Raw genomic sequence first — 23,241 nt, forward strand, 5'->3', positions numbered from 1 at the left:
TTAGACGCATGCAATCTAATCTACAAAAAGTTTCAACTTACACCAGTCGACTGACCATCAGCAAAAAGTCTACAAAAAATAAATGCTGAAGGGGTTTTACAGAACTGTGTACCCTCAACCTGCTGGTGAGACGTAAAAGGATAACAGCCAATAATGAGAACAGAAAGGAGCTGTGTTTAAAAGTAAAAATGGAGGTACCATTCAATCCAGCAGGCACACCATTGGACCTCTCACCTGAGAAGACAAGAATCGAGAAGACACAGGCCGCAAAAGCTGCAGTGCAGCCTTATTCACAATAGCCAAGACCGTGAAGCAATCAAAATATCCAACAAGAGGTGAATGGATAAAGAAGAAGTGGTCCAGGTACACAATGGAATATTGGCCATGGAAAACAATGAACCATTGCTCTCTGAGGCACCACAAATGAGTCTTTAGATAATCATGAATCATGAGGTAAGTCGGAAAGCAAAAGACCTATATTCTATGATATCACTTATAGGCGTTATCTAATAACTGACACAAATGAACATATTTCCACAGAGATACACACTCACAGACTTAGAAAACAAACTATGCTCATCTAAAAGGAAAGGTGGGGGGAATGGATAAATTAAGATTAGTGTTACTATATGTATACAAACACATATTATATACATATCTCAAAACTACCGACCATATAGCAAGGGAGGTCTGCAGAACCCTGTGTAACATTTTACATGGGAAGAGGATCTGTACTTGAATAGACATATATAATCTACAAATGAACCAGATTGTGTACACCTAGGACAAACAATATTCTAAGCTTTACTCAAATTTAAAAAAAAAAATTATACCAAGAAGAAATAATGAGACATAAACTTAGGGGCGTTTCTCCATGCACATTCCAACGTAATTTACAACCTAGGAACACGACTTCCAGAAAGGCTCTGCTGCCCTAGTACCCAGATTTGGGAATGGAGAAATGCTGCCTGCTTGAGGCCACTTCCCACAAATCAGCTTTAAACCCATTGCTAAAGGTCACTAAATATTCACCAAACTTGCAGTTCGGGAAATGACACCTGCTCTCTAAAAAAACTCTGGGGTGGAAAATCGACCAAAAAATTCAAAAGAGGGCAACCTTCTAAGAAGACAGTTTCCAGAGTTATAATGTACTCCCATTTGTTTCCTTTTTGTAACAGAAAAGAAAACGGCGGAGAAAAATAATGAGTTTTACGAATTTTCAAATACATGCAAACCCAAATTACAAAAACCTATCAGCTCACAGCAGCCAGTAGGGCCATTAGCATAAATGCTGCAAACAATAAATGCTGAAGCGATTGTGGAGAAATGCGTACCCTCGATTCTAAGGGGGACGTGGTAAGAGCCACTAATGAAAACACAAAGGAGGTGCTTTGAAAGGGGAAACACGGTGCTACCAGTCAATGAATCACACCCACTGCTGGGCCTATCACCTGAGAAAATGAGAATCAAAAAGTCACAGGCTGGCAATCCTGCACTCCAACAATATTTACCATAGCCAAGACTTGGAAGAAATGAAAATGTCCATCAACCGAGGAATGCACAAAGTAGAAGTGGTCCACGTACACAGTGGAAAATTACTCCAATAAAAAATAAAAATTACATTTAAAAATCCAACAAAAGTAAGGAGACATCAGCTTGTGTGGGTTTCTCCAGGCACACTCCACTCTAATTTTTAACCGAGAAACACCACAGGCCGCAAGGGCTTTTCCCTAGTTACCAGGGTGGGGAACATAGAAAGGCTGCTGCCCTCTGGCAGTTACCTGCAAAAGCAGCTTTAAAGCCCGTGCTAATGGTCATTTCATAGGAACAAGTACTGCAGAACTGTAAATGAAACTTGCCCTCAAAATGTCTTGAGGGAGGTAATGGCCAAAATATTTCAAATGGTGACACATACTTTAAGAAAACACTTTGAAGAAATAAGCTCTAATCATAGCTGGAAAAATAAAAAGGACATGTCTAAAAGCTCAATTTCAACGCATTATGAGACACATGCAAATTCAACCACAAAGAGGTATCAGCTCACACCACTCAGAATAACCATCAGCAAAAACTACAAAGAATAAATGCTGAAGGTGCTGGGAAGAAATGCATACCCTCAACTTTATGTGGGACGTAACCTGGAAAGAGCCACTAAAGAGAACAGAATAGAGGTGCCTTTAAAAGGTAAATATTGAGCTACCATAGGATCCAGCAGACCTATTCCTGGACCTATAAACTAAGAAGACAGAATTGGAAGGACACAGGTATGCAAATCTGCATTGCATAGTATTACAATAGCCAAGATACGGAAGTAACCAAAAAGTCCACCGACAGATGGGCGGACAAAGAAGAACTGCTACCTGTACAGATGGAATATGAGCTAGTGAAAAAATGAAACAATGCCATTTGCAGCACCATAGATGAGTCTAGACGTAATCACGCCACCTGTAGTAAGTGAGAAAGCAAAAGACACATATCCTATCATATCACTTTTAGGAGTTACTTAAAAATTGATACCAATGAAGATATTTCCACAAAGAGAGGCAATCGCAGATTCATTTAAAAACTTATGGTTCACCAAATAGAAAGGGATGAGGATTGGATACATTACCATATTGGGGTTAACAGAGATATACAAACCATGTGAAATATATAACCACCAAAGACGTACGGAAGACCAGGAGAAGACTACTCAACATTCCGTCATAACCTACATGAGAAAAGGATGCGAGGAAGAATAGATACCTGTATATGTGTGAAAGAGCCACATCTTGCACACCTAGAGCAAACAAACCATCGTAATCAAATTTGCTGGGATAAAAAATAAAACGTAAATTACAAATATGAACAAGAAGTAATGAGACATAAACTTAAAGGGCTTTTTCCTGGCATATTCCATTCTAATATACAACCTAGAACACCACTTCCATTAAGGCTCTGTTTCCCTCGTAACCAAATTTGGTAAAGGAGAAATGATGCCACCTTGTGGCCGTTACCTGCAAGAGCAGCTTTAAACTCACAGCTAATGGTCACTTAACATTCACAAAGACTCAGGGCTGTAAAGGACACCTGCCCTAAAATATTGTGCTGAAGTAGGGAGTGGACAATAAAATTCAAAACAGGCAAATGTTTCAAGAAGAGATTATGAAGAGTTAAGTTTTACTCACACTGTTTTTTTAAAAAAAAGGAACATGGATAAAAGCTCAACCTCAGGGAGTGTTAGACGCATGCAATCTAATCTACAAAAAGTTTCAACTTACACCAGTCGACTGACCATCAGCAAAAAGTCTACAAAAAATAAATGCTGAAGGGGTTTTACAGAACTGTGTACCCTCAACCTGCTGGTGAGACGTAAAAGGATAACAGCCAATAATGAGAACAGAAAGGAGCTGTGTTTAAAAGTAAAAATGGAGGTACCATTCAATCCAGCAGGCACACCATTGGACCTCTCACCTGAGAAGACAAGAATCGAGAAGACACAGGCCGCAAAAGCTGCAGTGCAGCCTTATTCACAATAGCCAAGACCGTGAAGCAATCAAAATATCCAACAAGAGGTGAATGGATAAAGAAGAAGTGGTCCAGGTACACAATGGAATATTGGCCATGGAAAACAATGAACCATTGCTCTCTGAGGCACCACAAATGAGTCTTTAGATAATCATGAATCATGAGGTAAGTCGGAAAGCAAAAGACCTATATTCTATGATATCACTTATAGGCGTTATCTAATAACTGACACAAATGAACATATTTCCACAGAGATACACACTCACAGACTTAGAAAACAAACTATGCTCATCTAAAAGGAAAGGTGGGGGGAATGGATAAATTAAGATTAGTGTTACTATATGTATACAAACACATATTATATACATATCTCAAAACTACCGACCATATAGCAAGGGAGGTCTGCAGAACCCTGTGTAACATTTTACATGGGAAGAGGATCTGTACTTGAATAGACATATATAATCTACAAATGAACCAGATTGTGTACACCTAGGACAAACAATATTCTAAGCTTTACTCAAATTTAAAAAAAAAAAATTATACCAAGAAGAAATAATGAGACATAAACTTAGGGGCGTTTCTCCATGCACATTCCAACGTAATTTACAACCTAGGAACACGACTTCCAGAAAGGCTCTGCTGCCCTAGTACCCAGATTTGGGAATGGAGAAATGCTGCCTGCTTGAGGCCACTTCCCACAAATCAGCTTTAAACCCATTGCTAAAGGTCACTAAATATTCACCAAACTTGCAGTTCGGGAAATGACACCTGCTCTCTAAAAAAACTCTGGGGTGGAAAATCGACCAAAAAATTCAAAAGAGGGCAACCTTCTAAGAAGACAGTTTCCAGAGTTATAATGTACTCCCATTTGTTTCCTTTTTGTAACAGAAAAGAAAACGGCGGAGAAAAATAATGAGTTTTACGAATTTTCAAATACATGCAAACCCAAATTACAAAAACCTATCAGCTCACAGCAGCCAGTAGGGCCATTAGCATAAATGCTGCAAACAATAAATGCTGAAGCGATTGTGGAGAAATGCGTACCCTCGATTCTAAGGGGGACGTGGTAAGAGCCACTAATGAAAACACAAAGGAGGTGCTTTGAAAGGGGAAACACGGTGCTACCAGTCAATGAATCACACCCACTGCTGGGCCTATCACCTGAGAAAATGAGAATCAAAAAGTCACAGGCTGGCAATCCTGCACTCCAACAATATTTACCATAGCCAAGACTTGGAAGAAATGAAAATGTCCATCAACCGAGGAATGCACAAAGTAGAAGTGGTCCACGTACACAGTGGAAAATTACTCCAATAAAAAATAAAAATTACATTTAAAAATCCAACAAAAGTAAGGAGACATCAGCTTGTGTGGGTTTCTCCAGGCACACTCCACTCTAATTTTTAACCGAGAAACACCACAGGCCGCAAGGGCTTTTCCCTAGTTACCAGGGTGGGGAACATAGAAAGGCTGCTGCCCTCTGGCAGTTACCTGCAAAAGCAGCTTTAAAGCCCGTGCTAATGGTCATTTCATAGGAACAAGTACTGCAGAACTGTAAATGAAACTTGCCCTCAAAATGTCTTGAGGGAGGTAATGGCCAAAATATTTCAAATGGTGACACATACTTTAAGAAAACACTTTGAAGAAATAAGCTCTAATCATAGCTGGAAAAATAAAAAGGACATGTCTAAAAGCTCAATTTCAACGCATTATGAGACACATGCAAATTCAACCACAAAGAGGTATCAGCTCACACCACTCAGAATAACCATCAGCAAAAACTACAAAGAATAAATGCTGAAGGTGCTGGGAAGAAATGCATACCCTCAACTTTATGTGGGACGTAACCTGGAAAGAGCCACTAAAGAGAACAGAATAGAGGTGCCTTTAAAAGGTAAATATTGAGCTACCATAGGATCCAGCAGACCTATTCCTGGACCTATAAACTAAGAAGACAGAATTGGAAGGACACAGGTATGCAAATCTGCATTGCATAGTATTACAATAGCCAAGATACGGAAGTAACCAAAAAGTCCACCGACAGATGGGCGGACAAAGAAGAACTGCTACCTGTACAGATGGAATATGAGCTAGTGAAAAAATGAAACAATGCCATTTGCAGCACCATAGATGAGTCTAGACGTAATCACGCCACCTGTAGTAAGTGAGAAAGCAAAAGACACATATCCTATCATATCACTTTTAGGAGTTACTTAAAAATTGATACCAATGAAGATATTTCCACAAAGAGAGGCAATCGCAGATTCATTTAAAAACTTATGGTTCACCAAATAGAAAGGGATGAGGATTGGATACATTACCATATTGGGGTTAACAGAGATATACAAACCATGTGAAATATATAACCACCAAAGACGTACGGAAGACCAGGAGAAGACTACTCAACATTCCGTCATAACCTACATGAGAAAAGGATGCGAGGAAGAATAGATACCTGTATATGTGTGAAAGAGCCACATCTTGCACACCTAGAGCAAACAAACCATCGTAATCAAATTTGCTGGGATAAAAAATAAAACGTAAATTACAAATATGAACAAGAAGTAATGAGACATAAACTTAAAGGGCTTTTTCCTGGCATATTCCATTCTAATATACAACCTAGAACACCACTTCCATTAAGGCTCTGTTTCCCTCGTAACCAAATTTGGTAAAGGAGAAATGATGCCACCTTGTGGCCGTTACCTGCAAGAGCAGCTTTAAACTCACAGCTAATGGTCACTTAACATTCACAAAGACTCAGGGCTGTAAAGGACACCTGCCCTAAAATATTGTGCTGAAGTAGGGAGTGGACAATAAAATTCAAAACAGGCAAATGTTTCAAGAAGAGATTATGAAGAGTTAAGTTTTACTCACACTGTTTTTTTAAAAAAAAGGAACATGGATAAAAGCTCAACCTCAGGGAGTGTTAGACGCATGCAATCTAATCTACAAAAAGTTTCAACTTACACCAGTCGACTGACCATCAGCAAAAAGTCTACAAAAAATAAATGCTGAAGGGGTTTTACAGAACTGTGTACCCTCAACCTGCTGGTGAGACGTAAAAGGATAACAGCCAATAATGAGAACAGAAAGGAGCTGTGTTTAAAAGTAAAAATGGAGGTACCATTCAATCCAGCAGGCACACCATTGGACCTCTCACCTGAGAAGACAAGAATCGAGAAGACACAGGCCGCAAAAGCTGCAGTGCAGCCTTATTCACAATAGCCAAGACCGTGAAGCAATCAAAATATCCAACAAGAGGTGAATGGATAAAGAAGAAGTGGTCCAGGTACACAATGGAATATTGGCCATGGAAAACAATGAACCATTGCTCTCTGAGGCACCACAAATGAGTCTTTAGATAATCATGAATCATGAGGTAAGTCGGAAAGCAAAAGACCTATATTCTATGATATCACTTATAGGCGTTATCTAATAACTGACACAAATGAACATATTTCCACAGAGATACACACTCACAGACTTAGAAAACAAACTATGCTCATCTAAAAGGAAAGGTGGGGGGAATGGATAAATTAAGATTAGTGTTACTATATGTATACAAACACATATTATATACATATCTCAAAACTACCGACCATATAGCAAGGGAGGTCTGCAGAACCCTGTGTAACATTTTACATGGGAAGAGGATCTGTACTTGAATAGACATATATAATCTACAAATGAACCAGATTGTGTACACCTAGGACAAACAATATTCTAAGCTTTACTCAAATTTAAAAAAAAAAATTATACCAAGAAGAAATAATGAGACATAAACTTAGGGGCGTTTCTCCATGCACATTCCAACGTAATTTACAACCTAGGAACACGACTTCCAGAAAGGCTCTGCTGCCCTAGTACCCAGATTTGGGAATGGAGAAATGCTGCCTGCTTGAGGCCACTTCCCACAAATCAGCTTTAAACCCATTGCTAAAGGTCACTAAATATTCACCAAACTTGCAGTTCGGTAAATGACACCTGCTCTCTGAAAAAATTCTGGGGTGGAAAATTGACCAAAAAATTCAAAAGAGGGCAACCTTCCAAGAAGACCATATCAAGAGTTATATTGTACTCCCAACTGTTTCCTTTTTTTAACAGAAAAGAAAACGGCGGAGAAAAATGATGAGTTTTAGGAATTTTCAGAGACATGCAAACCCAAATTACAAAAACCTATCAGCTCACAGCAGCCAGAAGGGCCATTAGCATAAATGCTGCAGACAATAAATGCTGAAACGATTGTGGAGAAATGTGTACCCTCGATTCTAAAGGGGACGTGGTAAGTGCCACTAATGAAAACACAAAAAGGTGCTTTGAAAAGGGAAACACGGTGCTACCAGTCAGTCAATCACAACCACTGCTTGGCCTATCACCTGAGAAAATGAGAATCAAAAAGTCACAGGCTGGCAATCCTGCACTAAAACAATATTTACCATAGCCAACACTTGGAAGCAATGAAAATGTCCATCAACCGAGTAATGCACAAAGTAGAAGTGGTCCACGTACACAGTGGAAAATTACTCCAATAAAAAATAAAACTTACATTTAAAAATCCAACGAAAGTAAGGAGACATCAGCTTGTGTGGGTTTGTCCAGGCACACTCCACGCTAATTTATAACCGAGAAACACCACAGGGTGCAAGGGCTTTTCCCGAGTTACCAGGGTGGGGAACATAGAAAGGCTGCTGCCCTCTGGCAGTTACCTGCAAAAACAGCTTTAAGCCTGTGCTAATGGTCATTTCATAGGAACAAGTACTGCAGAACTGTAAATGAAACCTGCCCTCAAAATGTCTTGAGGGAGGTAATGGCCAATACATTTCAAAATGTGACACATACTTTAAGAGAACACTTTGAAGAACTAAGGGGTAATCACAGCTTGAAAAATAAAAAAGGACATGCCTTCAAGCTCATTTTCAATGGATTATGAGGCACGTGCGAATTCAACCACAAAGAGGTATCAGATCACACTTGTCAGAATAGCCACCAGCAAGAAAACTACAAACAATAAATGCTGAAGGTGTTGTAGAGAAATGCATACCCTCAACTTCAAGGGGGACGTAACTTGGAAAGGGCCACGAACTAGAACAGAATGGAGGTGCCTTAAAAAGGTAAACATTGAGCTACCATATGATCCAGCAGGCCCACTCCTCGACCTATAATCTAAGAGGAGAGAATTGGAAAGACAGAGGCAGGAAATCTGCATTGCACAGTATTACAATAGCCAAGATATGGAAGTAACCAAAAAGGCCACCAACAGAAGGATGGACAAAGAAGAACTCCTCCATGTACAGATGGAATATTCGCTACTGAAAAAAATGAAACAATGCCATTTGCAGCACCATAGATGAGTCTAGACGTAATCATGCCACCTGTAGTAAGTGAGAAAGCAAAAGACACATATCCTATCATACCACTTTTAGGAGTTACTTAAAAATTGATACCAATGAAGATATTTCAACAGAGAGAGGCAATCGCAGATTCATTTGAAAACTTATGGTTCACCAAATAGAAAGGGATGAGGATTGGATACATTACCATATTGGGGTTAACAGAGATATACATACCATGTGAAATATATAATCACCAAAGGCGTACGGAAGACCAGGAGAAGAATACTCAACATTCTGTCATAACCTAAATGGGAAAAGGATGCGAGGAAGAATAGATACACATATATGTGTGAAAGAACCACATCTTGCACACCAAGAAGAAACAAACCATTGTAATCAAATTTGCTGGGATAAAAAATAAAAAGTAAATTACAAATATGAACAAGAAGTAATGAGACATAAACTTAAAGGGCTTTTTCCTGGCACATTCCATTTTAATTTACAACCTAGAACACCACTTCCATTAAGGCTCTGTTTCCCTAGTAACCAAATTTGGTAAAGGAGAAATGCTGCCACCTTGTGGCCGTTTCCTGCAAGAGCAGCTTTAAAGTCACAGCTAATGGTCACTTAACATTCACAAGGACTCAGGGCTGTAAGGACACCTGCCCTAAAAAATTGTGCTGAAGTAGGGAATGGACAAAAAATTTCAAAACAGGCAAATGTTTCAAGAAGAGAATATGAAGAGTTACGTTTTACTGACGCTCTTTTAAAAAAAAGGAAAATGGATAAAAGCTCAACCTCAGGGAGTGTTAGACCCATGCAATCTAATCTACAAAAAGTTTTCAACTTACACCAATCGACTGACCATCAGCAAAAAGTCTACGAACAATAAATGCTGAAGGGGTTTTAGAGAACTGTGAACCCTCTACCTGCTGTTGAGACGTAAAAGGGTAACAGCCAATAATGAGAATAGAAAGGAGCTGTGTTTAAAAGTAAAAATGGAGGTACCATTCAATCCAGCAGGCACACCATTGGACCTCTCACCTGAGAAGGCAAGAATCGAGAAGACACAGGCCGCAAAAGCTGCAGTGCAGCCTTATTCACAATAGCCAAGACCGTGAAGCAATCAAAATATCCAACAAGAGGTGAATGGATAAAGAAGAAGTGGTCCATGTACACAATGGAATATTAGCCATGGAAAACAATGAACCATTGCTCTCTGAGGCACCACAAATGAGTCTTTAGATAATCATGAAACATGAGGTAAGTCGGAAAGCAAAAGACCTATATTCTATGATATCACTTATAGGCGTTATCTAATAACTGACACAAATGAACATATTTCCACAGAGAAAGACACTCACAGACTTAGAAAACAAACTGTGCTCATCTAAAAGGAAAGGTGGGGGGAATGGATAAATTAAGATTAGTGTTACTATATGTATACAAACACATATTATATACATATCTCAAAACGACCGACCATATAGCAAGGGAGGTCTGCGGAACATTCTGTAACATTTTACATGGGAAGAGGATCTGTACTTGAATAGACATATATAATCTACAAATGAACCAGATTGTGTACACCTAGGACAAACAATATTCTAAGCTTTACCACAATTAATAAATTTTTAAAACCAAGAAGAAATAATGAGACATAAACTTATGGGGGTTTCTCCATGCACATTCCAATGTAATTTACAACCTAGGAACACGACTTCCAGAAAGGCTCTGCTGCCCTAGAAACCAGATTTGGGAATGGAGAAATGCTGCCTGCTTGAGGCCACTTCCCACAACAGCAGCTTTAAACCCATTTCTAAAGGTCAATAAATATTCACCAAACTTGCAGTTCGGGAAATGACACCTGCTCTCTAAAAAAACTCTGGGGTGGAAAATCGACCAAAAAATTCAAAAGAGGGCAACCTTCTAAGAAGACAGTTTCCAGAGTTATAATGTACTCCCATTTGTTTCCTTTTTGTAACAGAAAAGAAAACGGCGGAGAAAAATAATGAGTTTTACGAATTTTCAAATACATGCAAACCCAAATTACAAAAACCTATCAGCTCACAGCAGCCAGTAGGGCCATTAGCATAAATGCTGCAAACAATAAATGCTGAAGCGATTGTGGAGAAATGCGTACCCTCGATTCTAAGGGGGACGTGGTAAGAGCCACTAATGAAAACACAAAGGAGGTGCTTTGAAAGGGGAAACACGGTGCTACCAGTCAATGAATCACACCCACTGCTGGGCCTATCACCTGAGAAAATGAGAATCAAAAAGTCACAGGCTGGCAATCCTGCACTCCAACAATATTTACCATAGCCAAGACTTGGAAGAAATGAAAATGTCCATCAACCGAGGAATGCACAAAGTAGAAGTGGTCCACGTACACAGTGGAAAATTACTCCAATAAAAAATAAAAATTACATTTAAAAATCCAACAAAAGTAAGGAGACATCAGCTTGTGTGGGTTTCTCCAGGCACACTCCACTCTAATTTTTAACCGAGAAACACCACAGGCCGCAAGGGCTTTTCCCTAGTTACCAGGGTGGGGAACATAGAAAGGCTGCTGCCCTCTGGCAGTTACCTGCAAAAGCAGCTTTAAAGCCCGTGCTAATGGTCATTTCATAGGAACAAGTACTGCAGAACTGTAAATGAAACTTGCCCTCAAAATGTCTTGAGGGAGGTAATGGCCAAAATATTTCAAATGGTGACACATACTTTAAGAAAACACTTTGAAGAAATAAGCTCTAATCATAGCTGGAAAAATAAAAAGGACATGTCTAAAAGCTCAATTTCAACGCATTATGAGACACATGCAAATTCAACCACAAAGAGGTATCAGCTCACACCACTCAGAATAACCATCAGCAAAAACTACAAAGAATAAATGCTGAAGGTGCTGGGAAGAAATGCATACCCTCAACTTTATATGGGACGTAACCTGGAAAGAGCCACTAAAGAGAACAGAATAGAGGTGCCTTTAAAAGGTAAATATTGAGCTACCATAGGATCCAGCAGACCTATTCCTGGACCTATAAACTAAGAAGACAGAATTGGAAGGACACAGGTATGCAAATCTGCATTGCATAGTATTACAATAGCCAAGATACGGAAGTAACCAAAAAGTCCACCGACAGATGGGCGGACAAAGAAGAACTGCTACCTGTACAGATGGAATATGAGCTAGTGAAAAAATGAAACAATGCCATTTGCAGCACCATAGATGAGTCTAGACGTAATCACGCCACCTGTAGTAAGTGAGAAAGCAAAAGACACATATCCTATCATATCACTTTTAGGAGTTACTTAAAAATTGATACCAATGAAGATATTTCCACAAAGAGAGGCAATCGCAGATTCATTTAAAAACTTATGGTTCACCAAATAGAAAGGGATGAGGATTGGATACATTACCATATTGGGGTTAACAGAGATATACAAACCATGTGAAATATATAACCACCAAAGACGTACGGAAGACCAGGAGAAGACTACTCAACATTCCGTCATAACCTACATGAGAAAAGGATGCGAGGAAGAATAGATACCTGTATATGTGTGAAAGAGCCACATCTTGCACACCTAGAGCAAACAAACCATCGTAATCAAATTTGCTGGGATAAAAAATAAAACGTAAATTACAAATATGAACAAGAAGTAATGAGACATAAACTTAAAGGGCTTTTTCCTGGCATATTCCATTCTAATATACAACCTAGAACACCACTTCCATTAAGGCTCTGTTTCCCTCGTAACCAAATTTGGTAAAGGAGAAATGATGCCACCTTGTGGCCGTTACCTGCAAGAGCAGCTTTAAACTCACAGCTAATGGTCACTTAACATTCACAAAGACTCAGGGCTGTAAAGGACACCTGCCCTAAAATATTGTGCTGAAGTAGGGAGTGGACAATAAAATTCAAAACAGGCAAATGTTTCAAGAAGAGATTATGAAGAGTTAAGTTTTACTCACACTGTTTTTTTAAAAAAAAGGAACATGGATAAAAGCTCAACCTCAGGGAGTGTTAGACGCATGCAATCTAATCTACAAAAAGTTTCAACTTACACCAGTCGACTGACCATCAGCAAAAAGTCTACAAAAAATAAATGCTGAAGGGGTTTTACAGAACTGTGTACCCTCAACCTGCTGGTGAGACGTAAAAGGATAACAGCCAATAATGAGAACAGAAAGGAGCTGTGTTTAAAAGTAAAAATGGAGGTACCATTCAATCCAGCAGGCACACCATTGGACCTCTCACCTGAGAAGACAAGAATCGAGAAGACACAGGCCGCAAAAGCTGCAGTGCAGCCTTATTCACAATAGCCAAGACCGTGAAGCAATCAAAATATCCAACAAGAGGTGAATGGATAAAGAAGAAGTGGTCCAGGTACACAATGGAATATTGGCCATGGAAAACAATGAACCATTGCTCTCTGAGGCACCACAAATGAGTCTTTAGATAATCATGAATCATGAGGTAAGTCGGAAAGCAAAAGACCTATATTCTATGATATCACTTATAGGCGTTATCTAATAACTGACACAAATGAACATATTTCCACAGAGATACACACTCACAGACTTAGAAAACAAACTATGCTCATCTAAAAGGAAAGGTGGGGGGAATGGATAAATTAAGATTAGTGTTACTATATGTATACAAACACATATTATATACATATCTCAAAACTACCGACCATATAGCAAGGGAGGTCTGCAGAACCCTGTGTAACATTTTACATGGGAAGAGGATCTGTACTTGAATAGACATATATAATCTACAAATGAACCAGATTGTGTACACCTAGGACAAACAATATTCTAAGCTTTACTCAAATTTAAAAAAAAAAAATTATACCAAGAAGAAATAATGAGACATAAACTTAGGGGCGTTTCTCCATGCACATTCCAACGTAATTTACAACCTAGGAACACGACTTCCAGAAAGGCTCTGCTGCCCTAGTACCCAGATTTGGGAATGGAGAAATGCTGCCTGCTTGAGGCCACTTCCCACAAATCAGCTTTAAACCCATTGCTAAAGGTCACTAAATATTCACCAAACTTGCAGTTCGGGAAATGACACCTGCTCTCTAAAAAAACTCTGGGGTGGAAAATCGACCAAAAAATTCAAAAGAGGGCAACCTTCTAAGAAGACAGTTTCCAGAGTTATAATGTACTCCCATTTGTTTCCTTTTTGTAACAGAAAAGAAAACGGCGGAGAAAAATAATGAGTTCTACGAATTTTCAAATACATGCAAACCCAAATTACAAAAACCTATCAGCTCACAGCAGCCAGTAGGGCCATTAGCATAAATGCTGCAAACAATAAATGCTGAAGCGATTGTGGAGAAATGCGTACCCTCGATTCTAAGGGGGACGTGGTAAGAGCCACTAATGAAAACACAAAGGAGGTGCTTTGAAAGGGGAAACACGGTGCTACCAGTCAATGAATCACACCCACTGCTGGGCCTATCACCTGAGAAAATGAGAATCAAAAAGTCACAGGCTGGCAATCCTGCACTCCAACAATATTTACCATAGCCAAGACTTGGAAGAAATGAAAATGTCCATCAACCGAGGAATGCACAAAGTAGAAGTGGTCCACGTACACAGTGGAAAATTACTCCAATAAAAAATAAAAATTACATTTAAAAATCCAACAAAAGTAAGGAGACATCAGCTTGTGTGGGTTTCTCCAGGCACACTCCACTCTAATTTTTAACCGAGAAACACCACAGGCCGCAAGGGCTTTTCCCTAGTTACCAGGGTGGGGAACATAGAAAGGCTGCTGCCCTCTGGCAGTTACCTGCAAAAGCAGCTTTAAAGCCCGTGCTAATGGTCATTTCATAGGAACAAGTACTGCAGAACTGTAAATGAAACTTGCCCTCAAAATGTCTTGAGGGAGGTAATGGCCAAAATATTTCAAATGGTGACACATACTTTAAGAAAACACTTTGAAGAAATAAGCTCTAATCATAGCTGGAAAAATAAAAAGGACATGTCTAAAAGCTCAATTTCAACGCATTATGAGACACATGCAAATTCAACCACAAAGAGGTATCAGCTCACACCACTCAGAATAACCATCAGCAAAAACTACAAAGAATAAATGCTGAAGGTGCTGGGAAGAAATGCATACCCTCAACTTTATGTGGGACGTAACCTGGAAAGAGCCACTAAAGAGAACAGAATAGAGGTGCCTTTAAAAGGTAAATATTGAGCTACCATAGGATCCAGCAGACCTATTCCTGGACCTATAAACTAAGAAGACAGAATTGGAAGGACACAGGTATGCAAATCTGCATTGCATAGTATTACAATAGCCAAGATACGGAAGTAACCAAAAAGTCCACCGACAGATGGGTGGACAAAGAAGAACTGCTACCTGTACAGATGGAATATGAGCTAGTGAAAAAATGAAACAATGCCATTTGCAGCACCATAGATGAGTCTAGACGTAATCACGCCACCTGTAGTAAGTGAGAAAGCAAAAGACACATATCCTATCATATCACTTTTAGGAGTTACTTAAAAATTGATACCAATGAAGATATTTCCACAAAGAGAGGCAATCGCAGATTCATTTAAAAACTTATGGTTCACCAAATAGAAAGGGATGAGGATTGGATACATTACCATATTGGGGTTAACAGAGATATACAAACCATGTGAAATATATAACCACCAAAGACGTACGGAAGACCAGGAGAAGACTACTCAACATTCCGTCATAACCTACATGAGAAAAGGATGCGAGGAAGAATAGATACCTGTATATGTGTGAAAGAGCCACATCTTGCACACCTAGAGCAAACAAACCATCGTAATCAAATTTGCTGGGATAAAAAATAAAACGTAAATTACAAATATGAACAAGAAGTAATGAGACATAAACTTAAAGGGCTTTTTCCTGGCATATTCCATTCTAATATACAACCTAGAACACCACTTCCATTAAGGCTCTGTTTCCCTCGTAACCAAATTTGGTAAAGGAGAAATGATGCCACCTTGTGGCCGTTACCTGCAAGAGCAGCTTTAAACTCACAGCTAATGGTCACTTAACATTCACAAAGACTCAGGGCTGTAAAGGACACCTGCCCTAAAATATTGTGCTGAAGTAGGGAGTGGACAATAAAATTCAAAACAGGCAAATGTTTCAAGAAGAGATTATGAAGAGTTAAGTTTTACTCACACTGTTTTTTTAAAAAAAAGGAACATGGATAAAAGCTCAACCTCAGGGAGTGTTAGACGCATGCAATCTAATCTACAAAAAGTTTCAACTTACACCAGTCGACTGACCATCAGCAAAAAGTCTACAAAAAATAAATGCTGAAGGGGTTTTACAGAACTGTGTACCCTCAACCTGCTGGTGAGACGTAAAAGGATAACAGCCAATAATGAGAACAGAAAGGAGCTGTGTTTAAAAGTAAAAATGGAGGTACCATTCAATCCAGCAGGCACACCATTGGACCTCTCACCTGAGAAGACAAGAATCGAGAAGACACAGGCCGCAAAAGCTGCAGTGCAGCCTTATTCACAATAGCCAAGACCGTGAAGCAATCAAAATATCCAACAAGAGGTGAATGGATAAAGAAGAAGTGGTCCAGGTACACAATGGAATATTGGCCATGGAAAACAATGAACCATTGCTCTCTGAGGCACCACAAATGAGTCTTTAGATAATCATGAATCATGAGGTAAGTCGGAAAGCAAAAGACCTATATTCTATGATATCACTTATAGGCGTTATCTAATAACTGACACAAATGAACATATTTCCACAGAGATACACACTCACAGACTTAGAAAACAAACTATGCTCATCTAAAAGGAAAGGTGGGGGGAATGGATAAATTAAGATTAGTGTTACTATATGTATACAAACACATATTATATACATATCTCAAAACTACCGACCATATAGCAAGGGAGGTCTGCAGAACCCTGTGTAACATTTTACATGGGAAGAGGATCTGTACTTGAATAGACATATATAATCTACAAATGAACCAGATTGTGTACACCTAGGACAAACAATATTCTAAGCTTTACTCAAATTTTAAAAAAAAAATTATACCAAGAAGAAATAATGAGACATAAACTTAGGGGCGTTTCTCCATGCACATTCCAACGTAATTTACAACCTAGGAACACGACTTCCAGAAAGGCTCTGCTGCCCTAGTACCCAGATTTGGGAATGGAGAAATGCTGCCTGCTTGAGGCCACTTCCCACAAATCAGCTTTAAACCCATTGCTAAAGGTCACTAAATATTCACCAAACTTGCAGTTCGGGAAATGACACCTGCTCTCTAAAAAAACTCTGGGGTGGAAAATCGACCAAAAAATTCAAAAGAGGGCAACCTTCTAAGAAGACAGTTTCCAGAGTTATAATGTACTCCCATTTGTTTCCTTTTTGTAACAGAAAAGAAAACGGCGGAGAAAAATAATGAGTTTTACGAATTTTCAAATACATGCAAACCCAAATTACAAAAACCTATCAGCTCACAGCAGCCAGTAGGGCCATTAGCATAAATGCTGCAAACAATAAATGCTGAAGCGATTGTGGAGAAATGCGTACCCTCGATTCTAAGGGGGACGTGGTAAGAGCCACTAATGAAAACACAAAGGAGGTGCTTTGAAAGGGGAAACACGGTGCTACCAGTCAATGAATCACACCCACTGCTGGGCCTATCACCTGAGAAAATGAGAATCAAAAAGTCACAGGCTGGCAATCCTGCACTCCAACAATATTTACCATAGCCAAGACTTGGAAGAAATGAAAATGTCCATCAACCGAGGAATGCACAAAGTAGAAGTGGTCCACGTACACAGTGGAAAATTACTCCAATAAAAAATAAAAATTACATTTAAAAATCCAACAAAAGTAAGGAGACATCAGCTTGTGTGGGTTTCTCCAGGCACACTCCACTCTAATTTTTAACCGAGAAACACCACAGGCCGCAAGGGCTTTTCCCTAGTTACCAGGGTGGGGAACATAGAAAGGCTGCTGCCCTCTGGCAGTTACCTGCAAAAGCAGCTTTAAAGCCCGTGCTAATGGTCATTTCATAGGAACAAGTACTGCAGAACTGTAAATGAAACTTGCCCTCAAAATGTCTTGAGGGAGGTAATGGCCAAAATATTTCAAATGGTGACACATACTTTAAGAAAACACTTTGAAGAAATAAGCTCTAATCATAGCTGGAAAAATAAAAAGGACATGTCTAAAAGCTCAATTTCAACGCATTATGAGACACATGCAAATTCAACCACAAAGAGGTATCAGCTCACACCACTCAGAATAACCATCAGCAAAAACTACAAAGAATAAATGCTGAAGGTGCTGGGAAGAAATGCATGCCCTCAACTTTATGTGGGACGTAACCTGGAAAGAGCCACTAAAGAGAACAGAATAGACGTGCCTTTAAAAGGTAAATATTGAGCTACCATAGGATCCAGCAGACCTATTCCTGGACCTATAAACTAAGAAGACAGAATTGGAAGGACACAGGTATGCAAATCTGCATTGCATAGTATTACAATAGCCAAGATACGGAAGTAACCAAAAAGTCCACCGACAGATGGGCGGACAAAGAAGAACTGCTACCTGTACAGATGGAATATGAGCTAGTGAAAAAATGAAACAATGCCATTTGCAGCACCATAGATGAGTCTAGACGTAATCACGCCACCTGTAGTAAGTGAGAAAGCAAAAGACACATATCCTATCATATCACTTTTAGGAGTTACTTAAAAATTGATACCAATGAAGATATTTCCACAAAGAGAGGCAATCGCAGATTCATTTAAAAACTTATGGTTCACCAAATAGAAAGGGATGAGGATTGGATACATTACCATATTGGGGTTAACAGAGATATACAAACCATGTGAAATATATAACCACCAAAGACGTACGGAAGACCAGGAGAAGACTACTCAACATTCCGTCATAACCTACATGAGAAAAGGATGCGAGGAAGAATAGATACCTGTATATGTGTGAAAGAGCCACATCTTGCACACCTAGAGCAAACAAACCATCGTAATCAAATTTGCTGGGATAAAAAATAAAACGTAAATTACAAATATGAACAAGAAGTAATGAGACATAAACTTAAAGGGCTTTTTCCTGGCATATTCCATTCTAATATACAACCTAGAACACCACTTCCATTAAGGCTCTGTTTCCCTCGTAACCAAATTTGGTAAAGGAGAAATGATGCCACCTTGTGGCCGTTACCTGCAAGAGCAGCTTTAAACTCACAGCTAATGGTCACTTAACATTCACAAAGACTCAGGGCTGTAAAGGACACCTGCCCTAAAATATTGTGCTGAAGTAGGGAGTGGACAATAAAATTCAAAACAGGCAAATGTTTCAAGAAGAGATTATGAAGAGTTAAGTTTTACTCACACTGTTTTTTTTAAAAAAAGGAACATGGATAAAAGCTCAACCTCAGGGAGTGTTAGACGCATGCAATCTAATCTACAAAAAGTTTCAACTTACACCAGTCGACTGACCATCAGCAAAAAGTCTACAAAAAATAAATGCTGAAGGGGTTTTACAGAACTGTGTACCCTCAACCTGCTGGTGAGACGTAAAAGGATAACAGCCAATAATGAGAACAGAAAGGAGCTGTGTTTAAAAGTAAAAATGGAGGTACCATTCAATCCAGCAGGCACACCATTGGACCTCTCACCTGAGAAGACAAGAATCGAGAAGACACAGGCCGCAAAAGCTGCAGTGCAGCCTTATTCACAATAGCCAAGACCGTGAAGCAATCAAAATATCCAACAAGAGGTGAATGGATAAAGAAGAAGTGGTCCAGGTACACAATGGAATATTGGCCATGGAAAACAATGAACCATTGCTCTTTGAGGCACCACAAATGAGTCTTTAGATAATCATGAATCATGAGGTAAGTCGGAAAGCAAAAGACCTATATTCTATGATATCACTTATAGGCGTTATCTAATAACTGACACAAATGAACATATTTCCACAGAGATACACACTCACAGACTTAGAAAACAAACTATGCTCATCTAAAAGGAAAGGTGGGGGGAATGGATAAATTAAGATTAGTGTTACTATATGTATACAAACACATATTATATACATATCTCAAAACTACCGACCATATAGCAAGGGAGGTCTGCAGAACCCTGTGTAACATTTTACATGGGAAGAGGATCTGTACTTGAATAGACATATATAATCTACAAATGAACCAGATTGTGTACACCTAGGACAAACAATATTCTAAGCTTTACTCAAATTTAAAAAAAAAAATTATACCAAGAAGAAATAATGAGACATAAACTTAGGGGCGTTTCTCCATGCACATTCCAACGTAATTTACAACCTAGGAACACGACTTCCAGAAAGGCTCTGCTGCCCTAGTACCCAGATTTGGGAATGGAGAAATGCTGCCTGCTTGAGGCCACTTCCCACAAATCAGCTTTAAACCCATTGCTAAAGGTCACTAAATATTCACCAAACTTGCAGTTCGGGAAATGACACCTGCTCTCTAAAAAAACTCTGGGGTGGAAAATCGACCAAAAAATTCAAAAGAGGGCAACCTTCTAAGAAGACAGTTTCCAGAGTTATAATGTACTCCCATTTGTTTCCTTTTTGTAACAGAAAAGAAAACGGCGGAGAAAAATAATGAGTTTTACGAATTTTCAAATACATGCAAACCCAAATTACAAAAACCTATCAGCTCACAGCAGCCAGTAGGGCCATTAGCATAAATGCTGCAAACAATAAATGCTGAAGCGATTGTGGAGAAATGCGTACCCTCGATTCTAAGGGGGACGTGGTAAGAGCCACTAATGAAAACACAAAGGAGGTGCTTTGAAAGGGGAAACACGGTGCTACCAGTCAATGAATCACACCCACTGCTGGGCCTATCACCTGAGAAAATGAGAATCAAAAAGTCACAGGCTGGCAATCCTGCACTCCAACAATATTTACCATAGCCAAGACTTGGAAGAAATGAAAATGTCCATCAACCGAGGAATGCACAAAGTAGAAGTGGTCCACGTACACAGTGGAAAATTACTCCAATAAAAAATAAAAATTACATTTAAAAATCCAACAAAAGTAAGGAGACATCAGCTTGTGTGGGTTTCTCCAGGCACACTCCACTCTAATTTTTAACCGAGAAACACCACAGGCCGCAAGGGCTTTTCCCTAGTTACCAGGGTGGGGAACATAGAAAGGCTGCTGCCCTCTGGCAGTTACCTGCAAAAGCAGCTTTAAAGCCCGTGCTAATGGTCATTTCATAGGAACAAGTACTGCAGAACTGTAAATGAAACTTGCCCTCAAAATGTCTTGAGGGAGGTAATGGCCAAAATATTTCAAATGGTGACACATACTTTAAGAAAACACTTTGAAGAAATAAGCTCTAATCATAGCTGGAAAAATAAAAAGGACATGTCTAAAAGCTCAATTTCAACGCATTATGAGACACATGCAAATTCAACCACAAAGAGGTATCAGCTCACACCACTCAGAAGAACCATCAGCAAAAACTACAAAGAATAAATGCTGAAGGTGCTGGGAAGAAATGCATACCCTCAACTTTATGTGGGACGTAACCTGGAAAGAGCCACTAAAGAGAACAGAATAGAGGTGCCTTTAAAAGGTAAATATTGAGCTACCATAGGATCCAGCAGACCTATTCCTGGACCTATAAACTAAGAAGACAGAATTGGAAGGACACAGGTATGCAAATCTGCATTGCATAGTATTACAATAGCCAAGATACGGAAGTAACCAAAAAGTCCACCGACAGATGGGCGGACAAAGAAGAACTGCTACCTGTACAGATGGAATATGAGCTAGTGAAAAAATGAAACAATGCCATTTGCAGCACCATAGATGAGTCTAGACGAAATCACGCCACCTGTAGTAAGTGAGAAAGCAAAAGACACATATCCTATCATATCACTTTTAGGAGTTACTTAAAAATTGATACCAATGAAGATATTTCCACAAAGAGAGGCAATCGCAGATTCATTTAAAAACTTATGGTTCACCAAATAGAAAGGGATGAGGATTGGATACATTACCATATTGGGGTTAACAGAGATATACAAACCATGTGAAATATATAACCACCAAAGACGTACGGAAGACCAGGAGAAGACTACTCAACATTCCGTCATAACCTACATGAGAAAAGGATGCGAGGAAGAATAGATACCTGTATATGTGTGAAAGAGCCACATCTTGCACACCTAGAGCAAACAAACCATTGTAATCAAATTTGCTGGGATAAAAAATAAAACGTAAATTACAAATATGAACAAGAAGTAATGAGACATAAACTTAAAGGGCTTTTTCCTGGCATATTCCATTCTAATATACAACCTAGAACACCACTTCCATTAAGGCTCTGTTTCCCTCGTAACCAAATTTGGTAAAGGAGAAATGATGCCACCTTGTGGCCGTTACCTGCAAGAGCAGCTTTAAACTCACAGCTAATGGTCACTTAACATTCACAAAGACTCAGGGCTGTAAAGGACACCTGCCCTAAAATATTGTGCTGAAGTAGGGAGTGGACAATAAAATTCAAAACAGGCAAATGTTTCAAGAAGAGATTATGAAGAGTTAAGTTTTACTCACACTGTTTTTTAAAAAAAAAGGAACATGGATAAAAGCTCAACCTCAGGGAGTGTTAGACGCATGCAATCTAATCTACAAAAAGTTTCAACTTACACCAGTCGACTGACCATCAGCAAAAAGTCTACAAAAAATAAATGCTGAAGGGGTTTTACAGAACTGTGTACCCTCAACCTGCTGGTGAGACGTAAAAGGATAACAGCCAATAATGAGAACAGAAAGGAGCTGTGTTTAAAAGTAAAAATGGAGGTACCATTCAATCCAGCAGGCACACCATTGGACCTCTCACCTGAGAAGACAAGAATCGAGAAGACACAGGCCGCAAAAGCTGCAGTGCAGCCTTATTCACAATAGCCAAGACCGTGAAGCAATCAAAATATCCAACAAGAGGTGAATGGATAAAGAAGAAGTGGTCCAGGTACACAATGGAATATTGGCCATGGAAAACAATGAACCATTGCTCTCTGAGGCACCACAAATGAGTCTTTAGATAATCATGAATCATGAGGTAAGTCGGAAAGCAAAAGACCTATATTCTATGATATCACTTATAGGCGTTATCTAATAACTGACACAAATGAACATATTTCCACAGAGATACACACTCACAGACTTAGAAAACAAACTATGCTCATCTAAAAGGAAAGGTGGGGGGAATGGATAAATTAAGATTAGTGTTACTATATGTATACAAACACATATTATATACATATCTCAAAACTACCGACCATATAGCAAGGGAGGTCTGCAGAACCCTGTGTAAC

This window comes from Eschrichtius robustus, chromosome 7 (genome assembly GCF_028021215.1).
Source record: "Eschrichtius robustus isolate mEscRob2 chromosome 7, mEscRob2.pri, whole genome shotgun sequence".
NCBI lineage: Eukaryota > Metazoa > Chordata > Mammalia > Artiodactyla > Eschrichtiidae > Eschrichtius > Eschrichtius robustus.